The 20,290-nt window shown below is 41.7% G+C and overlaps 1 pseudogene; it reads left to right on the top strand.

Moving 5' to 3' along the window:
- The first annotated feature begins 15,214 nt into the window (after positions 1-15,214).
- On the top strand, positions 15,215-15,345 carry LOC132537777 (U2 spliceosomal RNA; annotated as a pseudogene).
- The last annotated feature ends 4,945 nt before the right edge of the window (positions 15,346-20,290 follow it).

Consider the following 20,290-nt stretch of genomic DNA (forward strand, 5'->3'; position numbering starts at 1 on the left):
GGGAAAACAGAGAGGGGAGAGAAAGATAAACACCTACAGACCTGTTTCGCCACCCGTGAGGTTGGGGAGCCTGGGGATTGTCGTTCCCTGAGCTTTCGACATGTGCACTTAACCCAGTGCACTACTGCCCGACCCCCAACATGAGCTTTTACCAAGTGAAGTATTGAGATAGATAGTTTCATCATGTCTTGACTGCTTTTAAGATAATTGTTGAAATGACTCCTTGTTACCACTCCATTTACACTCCTGGTGAATGATCAGTGTCTTCCCTTCAGAGTGGTTGAAATGTTTTAAGCAACAAAGTTTCACTGTGTTCCTATAGGCTTCATGACACTTAACCTCCAATCATTTACCTAATATTGCCAGGTCTCCTTCCTCAGGCTAAAAAAAGGGGTGGGTATCTACTGCCTAACCTATTGGGCATTAATTTACAGAGTTTTTTCAGCAACTATCCCTGAATGCATGCTACTTCGGGACCTGTTTGATATAGTAAATACCTAGCTCTATCTGGAACATATTAAATAACACCATAGATACATTTTATTTAAACCAGAACACTGCTCAGCTCTGGTTTATGGTGGTGCAGGGGATTGAAACTAGGACTTTGGAGCCTCAGGCAGGAGAGTCTTTTTTGCATAACCATTGTGCTCTCTACACTCCCACCCCAGGCCATTACAATTAGATTTTGATGTTGGAGACTGAACCCCAGACCTAGCTGATATGAAGCATGCATTAACAGCTGAGTTACACCCCACCCCCGCAGACATTTACTCAAAACACTATTTACTTTGACCTAAAGACATTTTAATAAGATTTCTTTCATCAGAATCATTCTGAAAGCCTAACCAGTCCTGCTCAGCAAGAGAGAACCTCTCCATAGAAATGGTAGCCCTAAGCTGGGGTGAGAGTACTTTGCAGACATCTGTCAAGGGCAGATGGAAATTATCACCACTTTTCCACTGCTGTACTGTAAATGATAACCTCCCAATGAAACAGGAGAACAAAACAGGAAAGTAAATAAGGACATGTACATATAGTTAACTCTGCATGTGCATCAAAGAACAATTTAATCAATAAGCCATATCAACTAATAGGCTCTATTTCATTTCCCCCCAGCATTATTGGAATCTAATTATACATCACATTAGATACGTTTAAGGGATACAATGTTTAGATGCAAGTATGTGTAGCAAAACAGTAGCAGTATTGTTCACTAAGTCACATCTCAGACTGCCAGAACCGATTTGACTTACAACAGGAAGTGTGGAGCCTTGAAATAACCACTCCAGGACTTCATTTCTTGGTCCCTGGAAACCACCATTCTAACATAAATGTAGTGTTTTGTTTTGTTTTTCTAAATTCCACATTTAAGTGAGATACAGGAAAACTATATTTTACTGCATTTTATTTATTTTATCTGATGGGACAGAGAGAAATTGAGAGGGAGAGGGAGAGGGAGAGAAGCAGAGACAGCTGCAGCCCTGCTTCACCACTCATGAAGCTTTCCCCCTGCAGGTGGGGATCAGGGGCTGGAACCTAAGTCAACAGAGGCATTTAACCAGGTGCACCACGACCTGGCCCCCTGGGAACTGTATTTTAAAGTTTGAGCCTTTGAAGAGCACAGCTTTTACAATTCCCTGTTAAATTTATAAACAAAAGTTTGCGCTGCATAGACCCTCAAACACCAAGTCCTGATGACAAAGGAAAGAGGAGAGGATAAAAGGACAAAAGTGACTCACTAAGCAGATTCAGCTAAAGATTACACACACACACACACACACACACACACACACACACACACACACACACATACACACACACAATCCTGATTTGTACAATTTGTCCATACACATAGCAGATATTCTTTTGTATTACAGACAGGCAAACTTCTGTTTGTGTTAAGGTTAAGAGACTGAATCAAATGCTTTTTAAAGCACAAATTCTCTGTACACTAGAATGTAGTTGGTCGTAGTCTTTAATATAATAGAGAAATCCAAGTTCAGTTAGACACAACAGGTAGGGTCACCAGAAATACAGTGTTCCAAATGATTACAGCTGTAAGAAAGAACTCTTGCAAATTAAAAAAAAAAAGATAAATAATGAGAAATCTATGTTCAGAATGTATTAGACAATACTTTTAGCCCACATGCATGTTAGCTGTCAGGCTCAGCAAAAATTAGTAAAGTCATGGGCCCCTTGGAATAGACTAAAATAGACTTCCCAGCTTCTTCCCACACAAAGACCTTTAGTTCTATCTGCTCTATTCTTACATTTAGGTTCCTGATTATTAAGCAATTTGTTCTGCTTTATAATTTAATGCTTTCAGCCACCAAGTTGCAGATGCTGCCAACTTGACTTCCCTAGGCAGATGACCACAACCAATGTGTCCTATAACCCCACCGCCCCAGAGCCCTGCCCCACTAGAGAAAGAAAGAGACAGTCTGGGGGTGTGGATCCACCTACCAATGTCCTTTTCCAGCAGAGAAGCAGTTACAGAAACAAGAACTCTCACCTTCTGCTCCCCATAAACATCTTTGGTCCATTCTTCCAGAGGGATAAAGAATAGGAAAACTTCCAATGGAGGGGATGGGACACAGAAATTTGGTAGGTAGTGGGAACTGTGTGGAATTGTACCCCTTTTACCCCACAATCATTATTAAATCAATAATAATAAGAAGAAGGAGGAGGAAGGGGAGGAGGAGAAAGGGGGGCAGGAGAAGAAGGAGGAGGAGGAGGAGGAGAAGGAGAAGGAGAAGGCGAAGGAGAATAATAATAATAATAATAAAAGAAGAAGAAGAAGAAGAAGAGGAGGAGGAAGAGGAAGAGGAGGAGGAGGAGGAGGAGTAAGAGGAAGAGGAAGAAGGAAACAGAATATATCTAACAGCAAATATTAGATCGAACAGTGGAAATTGAATAGAAGCTCTCAGGCATGTGCTTTACTGTTTGTTCTGTTTCCTACACACAGATTATTATTTTTATCTGGTTTTATTGTTGTTTTTTTTATTATAATAACTGTATTATGCTTCCAAGTTACTTGTCCTATCCTGAATCCATGTCTGCACTGACAGACTATAATTTATATTTGCTTATTATTTCTTAAATTTTCTATTTATAAAATTAAACTATTATTGTTTATTTTACTTGATAGGACAAATGGAGAAACTGAAAGGAGACATATAGATGATAGATATAAGCAGAGAGAGAGAGATAGACCTGCAACCCTGCTTTGCCACTACGAAAGTTCCTGTCTACAAGTGAGGACCAGGTATTTGAACCCACGTCCTTGTGCATGGTAGTGCATGCATTTAATCAGGTGTGCCAACACCTGGCCCCAAACTCAAGTTCTAAAACCTCTGATTCCCTATCACATTAATTGTTTTAGAAAACACTTCAATAGCTACAGTTTCAATTGTGCTAGTGCAAATAAATATAGTTTGATTTGTTTTTTTAAGTGTTAGGTCTATTCCAGAGCTTTTTTTTTTTTTTAATCTTTTTAAAATCAAGGTTTTGTACAATTAAAAATAACTAGATGGCATCACAAATTTTTGTATGTGCTTCCATTTCAGTGTCATTTCTGTTTCTAAAGGGAGTGCCCTCCAGCAGAATTCTCAGATCAGCGCAGCTCTTTGCAGGAGGTGCTTTGTCTTTAGGTCTAGGTTTTGAACCCAATAGCCAAGAATAGCTCCATATTTCTGCTGTATTCACAATACCACAGAGCAATTGCAGTAGATAAACTGGGGAATTTAAGTTCCAAGCTCAAATTACAATTTCACTAAGAACTAATAAAGGCTGGAAGAGAGTTCCAAAAACAACTAAAATAACATTTGATTAGTGGATAATTCTCTTGGGTTCCTCAACAAGTGAAGCAAGAAAATAAACTGTGTCTGGGCGAGGCAAGTACTGAGAGTCTCAGTTCATCTCTCTGCTTTTTTTTTTTTTTAATGAAAAAGACAAAAAAGGAAAAACACAAAGAGAAAGACAGAGAGAGACTGGAGCCCTGCTCACCTCTGGCTTATGGTAATGATGGGGACTGAACCCGGGGACTCAGAGCCTCAGGCATGAAAGTCTTTTTAAATAAGCATCTGTCTTCTGGTCTGTTCTTCTTATTGCAGTAAAAGTTGGACTCATGTTTTTATGTGTAGAATGATGGCCTTGGTTCACATGATAACAATTCTTATGATATCTTTTTTTTTTATAGAATTAATGATATTTTCCAATATTATTTACTACAATAAAAATAAAGGCATTGGAGACATGTGGTTAACTTGGGGAGATAAATATATAATTTGGAATATAGAATATAGCATGGTATTCATGCCTGACTTTGGATGCTTATGTGATAAATAGCGTGTCCTGTTTCATACGCTGAGGTTGTAACTTGAAAACACAGTGGGAAGTTAGAACAAGTTAAGAGACTTATTAAGTAAAATTCACTACTTGTTATGTCAAGATGGTTTCTGAAAACATCTAAGCAATGCATCCCTCTCTCCCTTCCTTCCCTCCTTCCTATCTTCCTTCCTTCTTTCCTTTTTTCTTCCTTCCCTCCTTCTCTTTCTCCCTCCCTTCTTTCTTTCTTGTTTCTTTCTTTCTTTCTCTCTTTATTTCTTCTCTGTCTCTCTTCTTTTATTTCTTCCATCATCTTTCTAAGACTGACAGTAGAGTTGTTGACACATGGTTACAATCTCTTATCTCCCCATGATAAGCATCTGCAAAACACTTTCACCCCAACTAGGTCCTTTTCCATCTTCTTGCTCTAGGACCACAAAACCCTCTCTGCCTTCTTTCCTTAGAGTCCTCTGCAAGGACAGAAAAGAAAACACAAAATAAAACTGCATAATGGTTGGTTGGTACACTCTTACCTGCTTCCACAATAGCTGGTAATAGTGGGAAGACCAGATACTTCAGTTATAGCCCTGGAAAGGTGGAGATAGTCCTACCATTACTTTCTCTCTACCTGTTGTCAGGTAAATAGCAACAACTTTGGTGGTTTATAACCTTCACTGAATCTTGTTTATAGTTCTAGCAATTTTCATCTTGAAAGCCATGAGTACGTTCCTACGTTAACATAACAGATCTTGAGGGACATCTGGTTCATAACAGATCTTGAGGGACACCTGGTTCATTCCCTTAAGACCTGGTCCTGCTCTTCCTGCTGTTGATGCTGAGTAGATGTTGCTCTTATTTCCAGTCTCCAGACAGATTTTCCTGAAAGCCCAGGTCCTGAAGAGACTAATTTCCTTACTGCCAGTTCTGAGCTACCAATCCCCTTTTCACTGCCCTGTGAGATTTGTAAATAAGCCCTTCTCTTTCTGGACCGCCAGAAGCAGCATGTAACAGATTAGACGTCTGTAATCTCTCCTCCTATGTCCTTCCTCTGATCCTTTTGCTGGTCTGCATTGCATCTGTGGTATTCATTTCTACCACTACCAATGTCTTTTGCTTTGCTTGGGAGAAGGCAACAGAAATAGCTTTCAGATGAGACAGAAGCTGTTTTATACACAGAGGTCTGGAAAGAGAACACAGCAGGAAATTGAGGATAAGGGCAGACAGAATTTCCAGCAACTTCCTGTGTGATCCTGGACAAGTCAGGCTTGTGCTGTAATTTGTATAAAATCTCCCTGCATCCTTGATGAATCCTGGAATAGGATTGTGACTCAGAAAACCACTGGGAGATACAGATGCATGAAAATCAATCTTGGAGACAACTTCTAGCTGCAATTATTGTTTTCAATATTTAATTTTCTTTTCTTTTCTTAACGACCTCATCATTGAGTCTTGCATATTGCAGTTTGCTTAGTTAGTTATCTCTTAATGCATGTACATTTTGGTATCAGCAGGTGGTTCCCTGGAGATGGAATGGAATCAAAGGCACCCCACTAGATGGGAAATTATTTACATCATCTTATTCCAGTTCTTTGAAATGGAGGGAACCAATAAACTTAAGAGGCCATCTTGGAAAGGTCAATTTCAGTTTTAAGAAAGGAAGAAAGGAGGTATGATGGGAGGAAGGAAGGAATGGAAGAAGGAAGGAAGGAAAGAAAGAAGGAAGGAACTGAGATAAAGAGGACACGTGGCCTTATTGATAACTCAAGGATATTAACCAAAGCTTAATCCTTCCCTCTAATCCCTACCTCTCCCTCAAACCTTCCACTTCCCACTTCCCAGGAACCTAAAGAGGACAAATTCTTTCTCTTTTTTTTTAAGTATTTGGCTCCTTGTAGGTGAGAGGCCTTATAAATTCTCTGTGCTGTCCAGTTCAGTTTTTTTATTATTATTTTATTTCTAAAAAGGAAACATTGACAAACCCATAGGATAAAAGGGGTACAACTCCACACAATACCCACCACCAAAACTCCATATCCCATCCCCTCCCCTGATAGCTTTCCTATTCTTTATCCCTCTGGGAGTATGGAACCAGGGTCATTGTGGGATGAAGAAGGTGGGAGGTCTGGCTTCTGCAATTTCTTCCCTGCCGAACATGGGCATTGACTGGTCGATCCATACTCCCAGCCTGTCTCTCTCTTTCCCTAGAAGGGAAGTGAGGCTCCAGGACACATGGTAGAGTCGTCTTTCCGGGGAAGTCTGGTTGGCATCATGGTAGCATCTGGAACCTGGTGGCTGAAAAGAGAGTTAACATATAAAGCCAAACAAATTACTGACTAAAGGCTGGAATAGTGCAGATGAAGAGTTGGGTGGGTGGGGGTCTCCATTTTGTAGATAGCCAGTAGGCATGTTTTAGTTATATTCCAAAGGGCCTGTGGCCATATTAGTTTTTGTTTGTTTGTTTGTTTGTTTTTCCTCTGAGCCTGAAATCTGATATGCAGGTGGATTCAAGTTATTGTCTGGGGAGATGCTGTCATGGCTGGCAAAAGGATCAGAAAGCTGGATCAGGGAAGAGAGTAGCTCCCTAATACGGAAAAGGGGTATAAATATTGTTGACTGTAAACCCCATAGATTTGATTTGGTCTGGGGCCCATATTCAGCTTAGGAGCCTATGTGACCTCTGCATCCCTGTAGATCTGAGCTCACATTCTGTGGTCATGAGTAGGAACATTCCAAGATGCCCCAATATTGACCCGTTTTCAGGTGTAGTATAGTATGTTGTCCATGCTCTGAAGGGAGGATGGAACATTCTCTAAGGTTGTTGATCCAAGTTGAGGGCAAGATCCTATGGGGGCCTACAAAGGGCCTACTTTGTTGTTCCAGATAGAGATGACAGGTAACAGTGGAGAGAGGAATTTATTCAAGGTCTAGGCCTATCTTGTCTGTTTGGGAATCTCGGGACTACCCGAATAGGGCCTCAGCCGATGGGGTGGCCTGATAGTGACTAAAGAATCATCTTTAAGGATTCGAGTCTCTTGTCCTTATTCAGCTTTTGTAGTCCTTGCTTTGATAAGGTTAGCTTTGGAGTGAGTAAGGGAAGTGTAATAGGAAGTAGGTGAGGAGGGTATCTAAGTCTAAGTAGACACTATTTCATTATGAACTTGATACTGATTCACTGCAGACTTTTGTGCATCTTTGCTTTCAGGTATATATTTTGCCCTCATTTATGGATACATGTGAACATATACTCTATCTAATGGGACCTGGTCTATATCTAGGTTTTGGGACTTTGTTAGGAAGTGAACCACTTGGAATGGAATTATAGAGTCCTATGAAAGTAAAGGTCTCACCTGAGTAATGAGGTTGAAGTGTTGACATTCCATACCTGAGGTCTCTGGACACAGTCTGAAGTGAGGCATGCTGAGGTGGTACTAGTTGTGTTGATTAGGTTGGGATCTGCGGATGCAATATCATTTGGTATGAATTGAGAGAAGCATGCAGAAAAGTGAGCCCCACCCTAGGTTCCAGGACTGTGAGAAAAAATATATAGGCTCTATAGAGAAAGTGGGGTCTTCCTGCTCTCTTATGGTTTAAGAAGGCGTTACATAGTTATTGCTATAATCATATTATTTGGCAATTGGGTTAACTTTGAAAAATCCCTTTGTTAGGATTTGCTGTATCATACACAACATAGCTGTCAAGTTTTATTCTCCCCATGCCTTTGACCTTAGTGCAGGGGAAATGATTGACAGCTGGTTGTAAGAGCAGCTGAGTACATCTCCACCCACCTCCAGGAGTCAAGAGCCTAGGAGTCACACTCACTGCACCACAGACCCCTGGCTGCTTGAGTAAACATAATGACAAAGACAGTGGCAGCTGTGACTTGCCACTGGCAGCAACAGGTGAGCTAGTGTCAGGTTAAGTTGGAGCCCAAGCCAGAGTGCTGCCTCTTGGCTCAGTCAGAGAGCTCAACTGGGAAGATGCCAGCTTGCCATGCTGCAACTCAGACTAGAGCCCTTACCCCCATGGCATGCGGTAGTACCTTGCGATCCATCTATCAGCTATGTACCTATCCATCTGAAAGAGACAGCCATGTAGTCAGGTCCTGTTATAATATAATACATGAAAGCATGCACACATACATGCACAAATAAATGAACAACACTGTTCCTGTTTTACCAGACATAACCCCCTGTACTCCCAGCCCAACTAGAACATCCAACAAGAGAAGAGTCTGTCTGCTTATTTGCTTGTTTGCTCATTTTTAATAGTGAGAGGGTTTGTGCAAAATTAGGAGGCCTGTCATATATATATCCAATGAAAAATGTTGCTGCAAGTCCCATGAAAGGGCCAAAGGACATAATCACAAATGATCAAAAAAAAAAAAAATCTAGAGGGGATATCAGTTCTGTGTCTTATGTATTGCCCTTTCAGATGCGGAAATCAGAAATTCTGTTGTCCCTGCAGTCTACATGCAGCTATGGTCTTATATCCGCAACACTGTACCTTGCGTCTTCCCAATAAGTCTGCCTCCTCCTCGGGAACTCCGCTTTCTGCATTCACCAGGAACAGAGACTAGAGCTGAAGGCATCTGCATCCAGGGATGGAGGAAACCAGGGCCTGAGGACAAGGAGGAGGTGGAGCCAGCACTGAACAGACACCTGTTTCAGTGTTCTGGAGCTCCCAGGTGTGCTCAGCAGGAGACATATTAAAATCTAAGTTACACAAATCCATATTCAGTCCCACTCTTTTAAAAAAAAAACTAGTTTCTTTCTTTTCTTTTAATTTTTTATTATCTTTATTTATTGCATAGTGACAGCCAGAAATCGAGAGAGAGAGGGAGATAGAGAGGGAGAGAGACACTTTGTAATATGTGCACTCAGCCCTCAGCCTCACTCTATAATTCTATCCATCACTCTAGACAGGAAAAAAAGAAATTGAAACATGCTTTCCTGGCCACTCCCCTCACTCCCTACACCCCAACTATAATGAGTGCCAGAACTCAATTCTCACTCTTAGCAAGCTGGCAAATTCTGCTGGGCCTTTATAATTCACTGCCAAGCCAAAGGGGATTAGAAGCCCTTTAACAAGCTCCAGCTATGGGCGAGGCTTCATGGAGAAGACATGTAAGCAGAACTGATTGACTGATTTGTTGTATCTTAACTACCTGTGCTTTGCAGGGAAAGGCTAGTAGATTGTTTCTGATTGCTTGTCTTTAAATTTCACCTTCTCAGACTGAAGTGCGTGGACCCTGGCAATCAGCTTTCTGAATCACATCCCCCACTACTTATCACACAGCTAGCATGTAATGGCATGGACTCAGATACCTTATATGAAATAAGATATTGACAGTGAAATCTCAGTCTTCACATAATAAAGCAAATTGCAGAGAGATGGAATCACTGATTTTAGCAAAACCATGAAGCCGACTCAGCAGACTACTCAACACGAACCTTTCTTTCTGCCCCTCATTGTAACCACTGTCAACGACAGCCCTTATGCCATCACTCTTGCAAAAAAAAAAAAAATCATAATCACTATCATGATTCACTTTGCATATATATATATATATATATATATATATATATATATATATATTTCCAAAAATGCAGTTTCCATGGAAAAACTTTGCTCTCTCGCCCACTCCAGGATTTATAATCCAGCTTCCAGGACAAAAGTGCAGCTTTCTTCAGAGGCGAATTAATTATGAGCTCTGACTAAGAACACCTTTCCATTCCCTGCATCAATCTGCTTAGCTGAGGTGTTCTATAAAGCTGGAAGACTGGATCAAGTAAATAACTCCAAGGTTTTGAAGTCCTTATCCATTAACCAAAGTCTCTCTCTCTCTCTCTCTCTCTCTCACACACACACACACACACACACACACACACTCACACACATACACACACACAAGATAGAGAATTCAATACCTAAGAGACTTTCTAAATACTTTTAAAAATTTGTATTATCTGTCTAAATACTTTTAAAATACTTTCTAAATACTTTTAAAAAATTGTATTTATTTATTGGGTAGAGACAGCAAGATATCAAGAGGGAAGAGGGTGATAGAGAGGGAGAGATACAGAGAGACACCTGCAGCGCTGCTTCACCACATGCAAAGCTTTCCCCCCACAGGTGGAGACCAAGGGCTCAGATCCAGGTCCTTGTGCACTATAACATATGCACTCAACCAGGTGTGCCACCACACGGCCCCCTTTCTAAATGCTTTGCCGGTTTGAATGCATTTGTTTCTCTTAACCTTTCTTTTGCGTGATAAGCATATTCTCATTCACCAAACAAGTCAATTCTTTTCCTTCCTGACTCTAATTCTGTGAACTTAGTTCAAGGCGTTACCTGTTGCATGCACAACAGCATTTATTATTAATTTTTATTAATATTTGCTTACTTTGTCATAACTAAGGCTTTGCTGGTATGACTTTTCCAGAGAGGAGGGGAGGGAGGGAGGGAGGGAGAGAGAGACAGAGAGACAGAGAGAGTAGGAGAGAGAGTAGGAGAGAGAGCGCTCACAGCACCAATGCACCAAAACTTTATACAATTACTAGAGACCATGATTTATTTGTTTATTTTACCAGAGTACTGCTTTAATCTGAGGTCTATGATCCATTAGGCATGAAAGTCTGCGGCTTATAGCACTATGCTATCCCCCGGTCATGTATTTATTCAATCTCAAGCCACTTAACATTTGCTGAGGAGTTCTCATACACGTTCTCCCATTTTAAATTCAAGCCCTTGTGAGGTGTTGGCACATGTGTGAATAGTGTGATAGGCTTCACACGTCACTGGATTAAATGCTCCACATCACAGAAGCTTCAACTGATGAAAAAATTGGGTGTCAGGGGGTCAGGCAGTGGCACACCGGTTCAGCACACATAGTACAAAGCACAAGGGCTCATGGAAATATCTGGATTCAAGCCCCAGCTCCCTACATGCAGGGGGAATGTTTCACAAGTGGTGAAGCAGGTCTGCAGGTCTCTCTCTCTGTATCTCTCCCTCTCTATCTCTTATTTCTTTCTTTTTTTTTTTTTACATTTTTTGTATTTTATTTATTTATTCCCTTTTGTTGCCCTTGTTGTTTTATTGTTGTTGTTATTGATGTCATCATTGTTAGATAGGACAGAGAGAAACAGAGAGAGGAGGGGAAGACAGAGAGGGGGAGAGAAAGACAGACACCTGCAGACCTGCTTCACCATTTGTGAAACGACTCCCCTGCAGGTGGGGAGCCTGGGGCTTGAACCAGGATCCTTACGCCAGTCCTTGCGCTTTGTGCCACTTGCGCATAACCCGCTGCGCCACCGCCCAAATCCCACCCCTTTCTTTCTTAATTTCTCTCTGTCCTAGCCAATAAAATAATGAAAAATGGCCACCAAGAGAGGTTGATTTGTGTTCCTGGCAACAATAATACTGGAGGCAAAAAAAAAAAAAAAGTTGGGGAGTCGGGCTGTAGCGCAGCAGGTTAAGCGCAGGTGGCGCAAAGCACAAGGACCAGCATAAGGATCCGGGTTCGAACCCCGGCTCCCCGCCTGCAGGGGAGTCACTTCACAGGCGGTGAAGCAGGTCTGCAGGTGTCTATCTTTCTCTCCTCCTCTCTGTCTTCCCCTCCTCTCTCCATTTCTCTCTGTCCTATCCAACAACGACAACAATAACTACAACAATAGAACAACAAGGGCAACAAAAGGGAATAAATAAATAAAATAAATATTTAAAAAAAAAAAAAAAGTTGGCTGTCACTCGGAACAGCACCTCAGTTGGTGAGTGCTACGCTGATAGAGTAGTACCCACTGATTCAAGGTGGCACAAGGGAAAGAGTGATTCCCTAATGTAACCCAGTGGCAGGTGATCCTGATAACACAGCCTCCCTGATGCGGCTATTAAGAACAGCTATGAAGAACTATGAACCCACCTTCTCTGACCCATCTTGGAAGGAACTAGAAGGAATTATGTTAAGCGAGCTAAGTCAGAAAGACAAAGACAAGTATGGGATGATCCCACTCATCAACAGAAGTTGAGAAAGAAGAGCAGAAAGGGAAATTCAAAGCAGGATTTGACTGAATTTGGAGTAGGGCACCAAAGTAAAAATCTCTGGGTGGACGGTGAGGGTGGATGTTTGGCTTCACTGGAGTGGGGAAGGGAGAGGGTGGGATGGGACATGTCTTTTGGTGGTGGGAATGGTGTTCATGTACACTTCTATTAATTTGTACTAATACAACTCACTATTTAATTAATATGAGAGGGGGAAAACTGATTAAATGTCGAAAACTTTTTAAGCAACCAGTGGCATTACTCTGTAAGACACAGCTACACACAAATAATGCCAAAGTACATAAATCATGGTGACATTGTGTATGATACAACAAATCCTAACAAAGAGATCTTCAAAGTTAATGCAACTGTCAAATAATTTGATTATAGCAATAATTAGCTATTGCTTTCTTAAACCCTAAGGTAGCAGGAAGTCCCCACTTCCTCTATAGAACCTATATTTCCCCAGGTCCTGGAACCTCTAGGGTGCTTTTCCTGCATGCTTCTCTCAATTCATAGCAAAGGATATCACATTTGCTGATCCCAACCTAATCAGTGCAACAAGTACCACCTCAGCATGCTTCACTTCAGACTGTGTCCAGAGACTTAGGTGGGGAATGTCAATCCTTCAACTTCATTACTCTAGTGAGACTTTTCCTTTCATAGGGTTCTCTAATTCCATTTCAGGTGGCTACTTTCTAACAAAGTCTCAAAACCTAGAAATAGACCAGGTCCCATGAGATACATCATATGTTCACATGTATCCATAAATGAGGGCAAAATATATACCTGAAAGCAAAAGTGCACAATAGTCTGCAGTGAGTCAGTATATGCAGCAAGCAAGTAGAAAGACCTAAAAGACACTATCAAGTACCTAATGAAGTAATTTCTACTTAGACTTAGATACCCTCCTCATTTAATTCCTTATACTCCCTCACTCACTCCAAAGCTAACCTTATCAAAGCAGGACTGCAAAAGCTGCATAAGGACAAGAAACTGGCATACTTTAAGGATGATTCTAGTCACTGTCAGGCCATTCCATCAGCTGGGGCCCTATTCAGGGAGTCCTGAGATTCCCAAACAGACATGATGGATCTATACTTCAAAAAATTCCTCTCTCCATTGTTACCAGTCATCTCTATCAAGGACAACTCAATAGACCCCTTTGTGGGCCCTCATAGGACCTTGCCCTCAGCTTGGATCAACAAAGGTGGAGAATGTTCTATTCTCTGAAGGGAGGCTGAAGGGGACAAAGTACTCTATGTTCTACCTAGGGAGGATAGGTTCTGAAGTTTAGGCAGTTTGGAATGTTCCTACTCATGGCCACAGAATGTGAGCTCAGATATACTGGAATGCAGAGGTCACACAGGCTCCTAAGCTGAACATGGGCCCCCAGATCACATCAAATCAATGGGGTTTACAGTAAACAATATGTATACACCTTTCCCATATTTGGGAGCTATTCTTTTCCCTGATCCAACTTTTTGGTCCTTTTTCAGCCATGACATCATCTTCCCAGACAATAACTTGGATCCACCTGCATACCAGATGTTAGGCTCAGGAAAAAAAGAAAAAGAAAAAAAAATATATATATATATATATTCATGGGCCCTTTGTAATATAACTAAGATAGGCCTACTAACGATCTACAAAATGGTGATCCCCTCCCCCAAGTCTTCATCTGAACTATTCCAGCCTTTAACAATTTATTTGGCTCTATATGTTAACTCTGTTTTCAGTCACCAGGTTCCAGATGCTACAATGATGCTAACCAGATCTCCCTGGGCAGATGACCCCATCAATGTGTCATAGACCCCTGCTTCTTTAGAGCCCTGCCCCACTAGGGAAAGAGAGAGACAGGCTAGGAGTATGGATCAACTTGTCAATGCCCATGTTCAGCGGGGAAGCAATTACAGAAGCCAGACCTCTCGCCTTTGCATCTCACAATGACCTTGGGTCCATACTCCCAGAAGGATAAAAAATAGGAAAGCTATCAGGGAAGGGGATGTGATATGGAGTTTTGGTGGTGGGAATTGTGTAGAGTTGTACCCTTCTTGTCCTATGGTTTTTGTCATTGTTTTATTTCTATAAATAAAAAAAAAAAGCTGATCCAGTAGTTCCGTATCTCAGTATATATATTACATATCCACAAACACATGCATCTATAAAATGTGTTCTAGATTGTGTTGTATATGGAGAGAGTAGGTAAATCTGGCATCTTGACTAACCGCCCTATTATTTTAGAAAAACTCTGCAAGTTTATCTCCTCAGCACCTGCAGCCAAGTGACTCAAGGTGTCAGGAGAGTAGAGAGATAGTTCCTTGGTTTCAAACGGGAGCAAAAGCTTTGGCGTTTTCAGAAAGTAATACAAAGCTCTGTATGGAACAGGGAAGGCATAAGTGAGGAGAACAAAGAGCTTAGACTAGAGACAAGTGCCTTACTATGAAGATGGTATCAGGCTAGAAACGGCAAATATTAATAGGTCTTCCACACAGTAATGAAATATCAGATACAGTTTTGAAAAGGTGTCTATGGATGTGAGGGTGATCTGGCTGAGACATCTGTCACCCCATGGATCGCCAGGGTTGATTCCGCTGATCTGGCTGACTAGGCGGGTGTCCCCTTCCTCCCTCTCCACTCCACGTGTATCCCTTCGGAAGCTGTGCGCTCAGTCGAAGAGGATGGCCTTCCCTGGTCTTTGGACTGGTCTTTGGTCGAGGATGTATGAGTAGTTGCACTCCCCTGCTAGAACCTCCAAACAAGGTCTTAAGGTCCATTTGAAAAGGTGTCTAGAGCTGATATGATGGAAATCTTAGATGGAAAACAAACTAACAAACAAAAACAAGCACTGATCACTTCTCAGCCTTTTGGCTAAGATCAAGGGTAGTATCTGTTCTTATCAGTCTAAAAACAAGCACTGAGTTGAAAGATGAGTTCAAACACCGTTGCCTGTATTCAAAGAACAGAGGAAAAATACCTAACAAATAGAGGTGTGAACACAGAGACTTGGATCTTGACTCTACAAAACCTGTCTAAGGTGGATGATCTACTGACCATTTTACAATATGATTTTAAAAATAGTGCTGGCAAAGACAGCACAGGGGCTAGTGTACCAGACTAAACTACTTAAGGTCCATGAGATGCCAGGTTCAAGACCCAGTACCATCATAAGACATAACTGAGCAGTGCTCTGGCCTCTATCTCTGGATCTCTTACGAAAAAGGAGATAATGAGTATTTTTTTTCTTGATCTCCACTCAATTCTAAGCAAATGGCACCAGCATAAATAAGCTCTAAAATCTTGAATAGCATCTGACTAGTTTTCCAATGTAGAAGGAAATAAGTTTAAATATCAACTGATTTTTTAGTTTCTGCTCGGTAGACAAGAGAAAAATGCCTTACTATAAAGATTGTATCAGGATAGAAATGTTGAATATTAACAAATCTTCAACACAGTAGTAAAATATCAGATACAGGTTTGAAAAGGTGTCTAGAGGTGATATAAAGAAAGTCTTAGGTAGGAGTGGGGCGGCAGTGCAGTGGGTTAAGTGCATGTGGCCAAAAGCGCAAGGACCAGTGTAACTACGGTCGTAAGGATCCCAGTTCAAGCCCCCAGCTCCCCACCTGAATGGGAGTTGCTTCACCAGTGGTGAAGCAGGTCTGCAGATGTCTGTCTTTCTCTCCCCTTCTCTGTCTTCCCCTCCTCCCTGCATTTCTTTCTGTCCTATTCAACAACGACAGCAATAATAACTACAACAATAAAACAAGGCAACAAAAGGGAATAAATAAATATTAAACAAACTTATTTGAAAAAAAGAAAGTCTTAAATAGAAAGCAAACTAACAATCAAACAATAACAAGCACTGATTTGAAAGATGAGTTCAAATACCTTTGCTTGTATTCAAAGTGCAGATGGAAAATACTATTTCTTGTAACTATTAGATTAGTAGTAGAGCCGAGACTTATGTCCATGCTACAGGGTAGTTGCAGGTAAGGGGCCAAAATAGGTCCTAAGGACCCCTTGTATAAGCCCAGAAGCAGTACTAACTCTCTGTTTCTTTACAAAATGTGTCATTTTTCCCCAGATATATTCCCTTTTCTTTAGGAACAACTCAAGAAGGTCCATGACTTTATGAAGCCTATTACTTTTTTAAAATGTTTAACCTTTATTTATTGGATAGAGATAGCCAGAAATTGAGAGGGAACAGGGTGATAGAGAGGGAGAGAGACAGAGAGACACCTGTAACACTGTTTCACCACTAATAAAACTTTCCCCCTGTAGGTGGGTCCTTGTACATTATATGTAACCTGTATTCAACCATGTGCACCGCCAACTGGCCTCGACACTTAATTTTTATGAACAATGGAGTTCGGCGGTAGCACAGCGGGGTAAGTACACATGGCACAAAGTGCAAGGACTGGCTCACAGATCCCAGTTTGAAGCCCGGCTCCCCACCTGCAGGGGAGTCACTTCACAAGTGGTGAAGCAGGTCTGCAGGTGTCTGTCTTTCTTTCCCCCTCTCTGTCTTCCCCTCCTCTCTCCATTTCTCTCTGTCCTATCCAACAATGAGGACATCATCAACAACAGAAATAACAGCAGCAACAAAACAATAAGGACAACAAGAAAGAATTAAAAATAAATATTTTTAAAAATTATGAACAAATCCTATTTCTGCAATTAAAACTTTTTTTGTGTGCTACGATCACCTTCCAGATAAGAAGTCTAAACATACCTCTCTAACTCAGATGGAGGGTTTGTTTTGTGTGTGAGTGTTGTGTTGTGTGTGTGAGTGTGTGTGACTGTGTGTGTGTATGTGAGTGTGTGTGTGAGTGTGTGTGTGTGTGTGTGTGAGTGTGTGTGTGTGAGTGTATGTGTGAGTGTGTGTGAGTGTGTGTGTGTGAATGTGTGTGTGTGTGCTTTTTGTGTTGTGTGTATGTGTGTGTGAGTGTGTGTGCGTGTTGTGTTGTGTTATATGTGTATGTGTGTGTGAGTGTGTGTGAGTGTGGGTGTGCGTGTTGTGTTGTGTGTGTGTATGTGTGTGTGTGTGTGTGTGTGTGTATTTCACACCCATCTCTAAGGTAGCTTCAGGATGTGGAGTGAGCCTAGAGGGAAGTATGTTTCTCTTTCTCTTCAGAAGTAAGAGAAGTGAGAACGTGGGGGAGGGTCAGGCATGCTCCACTTTGGGGGTCAAAAATCTGTGGAACCAATTGTGGTAGAAGGCTTCCAATAACGTTGTAGGGTCTCAGCAGTAATTACCTTGATGTTTCGACTAGTGTGCCCTATACAAAATATTCCCTCTGTGATGGAACCCCTTGTGAGAACCTCACTACTTCACAGATTCCTACATTGACAATTGAACTATTATCTGATTGCTTCTTCTTAAAATTCTACCCTATGGGGCAGGGAGTTGGGTGGTGGCACCTGGTTGAGCACATGTATTATAATGCACAAGGACCCGGGTTCGAGCCCCACGTCCCCACCTGCAGGGGGAAAGCTTTACGAGTGGTGAAGCAGGACTAAAGGTGTCTCCCTGTCTCGCTCCCTCTCTATCACCCCCTCCGTCTTGATTTTTGCTGTCTCTATTAAATAAATAAAGATAATAATAATAATAATAATAATAATAATAATAATAGTATTGTTCTACTCCTGGGAACAGGTCCCACAGTCTCTGCTGACTTTTTTATTTTGTTTTTTCAAAGTTATCTTTCTTTGTTTGTTGGATAGAAAGAGTCAGAAATAGAGAGGTAGAGAAAGAGAAAGATGGAAAGATGCCTTTAGTCCTGCTTTACCCCTCGCAAAGCTTTCCCCTAGCAGGTGGGGACCAAGGGCTCAAACCTGGGTCCCAGAGCCCAGCCACACTAGGGAAAGACAAAACAGGCTGGGGGATATGGATCCACTTTCCAATGCCCCTGTCCACCTAAGAGGCAATTACTGAAGCCAGAACTCCTATTTTCTGTACCCAATAAAGATCTTTGGTCCATACTCCCAGTGAGATAAAGAATAGGGAACATATAAAGAATAAAGAAACTTTTAATGAAGGGGATGGGGTATGGAACTCTGGTGGAGGGAATTGTATGGAAATGTGACAGTCTTATCTCACAATCTTGTCAATCATTATTAAATCATTAATAAAAATAAATTTTAAAAATGTCTCAGTGGATACTCTATAAAAGTCTGTAAAACTGGGAAAAAGGATTTTTTGCCATTGTTTCTGTTGTTGATTTGAGATCTTTATGATCTGTTGTGCTCAGAATATGACTTCTTGCTGCCAACCACGGGGCAGGGAAAGAACGTGTAAGAACTGTGGACCAGTGACCCATGGAGATGATAAGAGAAAGCTCAGAATTGAACTGAAACTATGAGGAAAACTAAGGAGGAGTGGCAGCATTTCTTCCTGAGTGAGCATGGGCCAGAGAAAACCACACACTCCACTTTGGGGCTCAAAAACCCATGGAATCAAGTGTGGATTGCCCTTGGAGAACACACAGTGGGCTCTAACTCTTGTTTACTTGATTTTTAGACAGAGACAGAGAGGTCGAGAGACAGAGAGAGGGAAGACCATAGTATCAGAGCTTCTGCCAATATAGCAGGAGCCAGAGTTCCAACCTGGCTTGTGAACATGGCAAACTGCGCACTACCCAAGTGAGTTATTCTACCAGGGGCTAAACTCTTCACCACTTCCTACCCTGTCCCACACAGACCAGGAATAGGATGGATCATGGATTCCTTCATCTTCTGCATCAAAAAGGGTCAGACAGAAAGGGGAGAAGCTGGGAGACAGTGTCCATGTATTGAAAACAGGTGCATGAATGAGATTGGATTTCAGATGGTTTTTCAGATTAAAAGCATAGTTTTCCAACTTTTAGTTTTCTGCACCAGAAAAGTTGTGCTATGTAGGTGACTTGTTAGCAATATTGAAAGTAGGTGCTGACACAGAAAAATCTGTCTCTTACCCACTGGAGACTGCAGAACTAGGCAACCCCACTTAAAGCTCAATTCTAAGGTCACACACACTGGAAAGCTGGAAGGAGACTGACGTGGCTTAAATCTTAAGCAGAGGACTGGGGAGATAGCTTGCCTGGGAATAGGTCTGCTTAGTCAACCCTGGTTGGACTCCTGGCCTCCAAGGGATTGGGGAAAACTTGGCTGAGCTAATGATTCTCTCTGTATCTTTCTATTTATCTGAAATGCAGCCTGGAGCAGTCAGGCCCTAGCAGGAAGAAGAAGCTGGGGTAGGGTGGTGGGTGGTGTTGGGGAAGGAGAGAGCTGGGCGTGGTGCACCTGGTTAAACACACACTCACTACCCACAAGGATATGGGTTCAAGCTCCCAGTCCCTACCTGTAGGAGGAAAGATTCAGGAGAACTGAAACAATGCTTCATACAGGTGTCTCTCTTTCTCCATCTCTATCTACTCCTCCTCCTCTCACCCTCTCAATTAAAAGAAAAAAGGAAGAGAAAAAAAAAAAAACACTTTCAGCAGCAGAGGATCTGTCTTGCATGTACTAAATCTCAGTGATCATGCTGGTGGCATTAAATAATAAATAGATAAATAGATAACCTCATTAATAATAAGTAAATAGAGTTTGCAAGGAGCCCAAATCTAAGACAGCAAGCTACCTCACTCTGTTGGGTCAGCAACTGGACTTCCAGGCAGGTAGGTGCACCCGGTTCTATGTCAGGAGGCCAAAGGCAAGGATACAGTCCCAACAGAGTCCAGCAATGAAAAGGAGCAAACAGAAGTGACACAAATTATGTTTAAAGTAGCTCAGAGTGGGGATTCAGTCTGAGAAAGGAAGATGTCAGATGAACCCTCAAAGATAAGAAGGAGATAACCACTGGGGAGCTCCGGTGATAACCCTGGAGGCAGAGAGGGAGAGCGAAAGAGAGGGGGGAGGGGCAGGGGGAGGGAGGGAGAAAGAGAGATCC

This window comes from Erinaceus europaeus, chromosome 3 (assembly GCF_950295315.1).
Source record: "Erinaceus europaeus chromosome 3, mEriEur2.1, whole genome shotgun sequence".
Lineage (NCBI taxonomy): Eukaryota > Metazoa > Chordata > Mammalia > Eulipotyphla > Erinaceidae > Erinaceus > Erinaceus europaeus.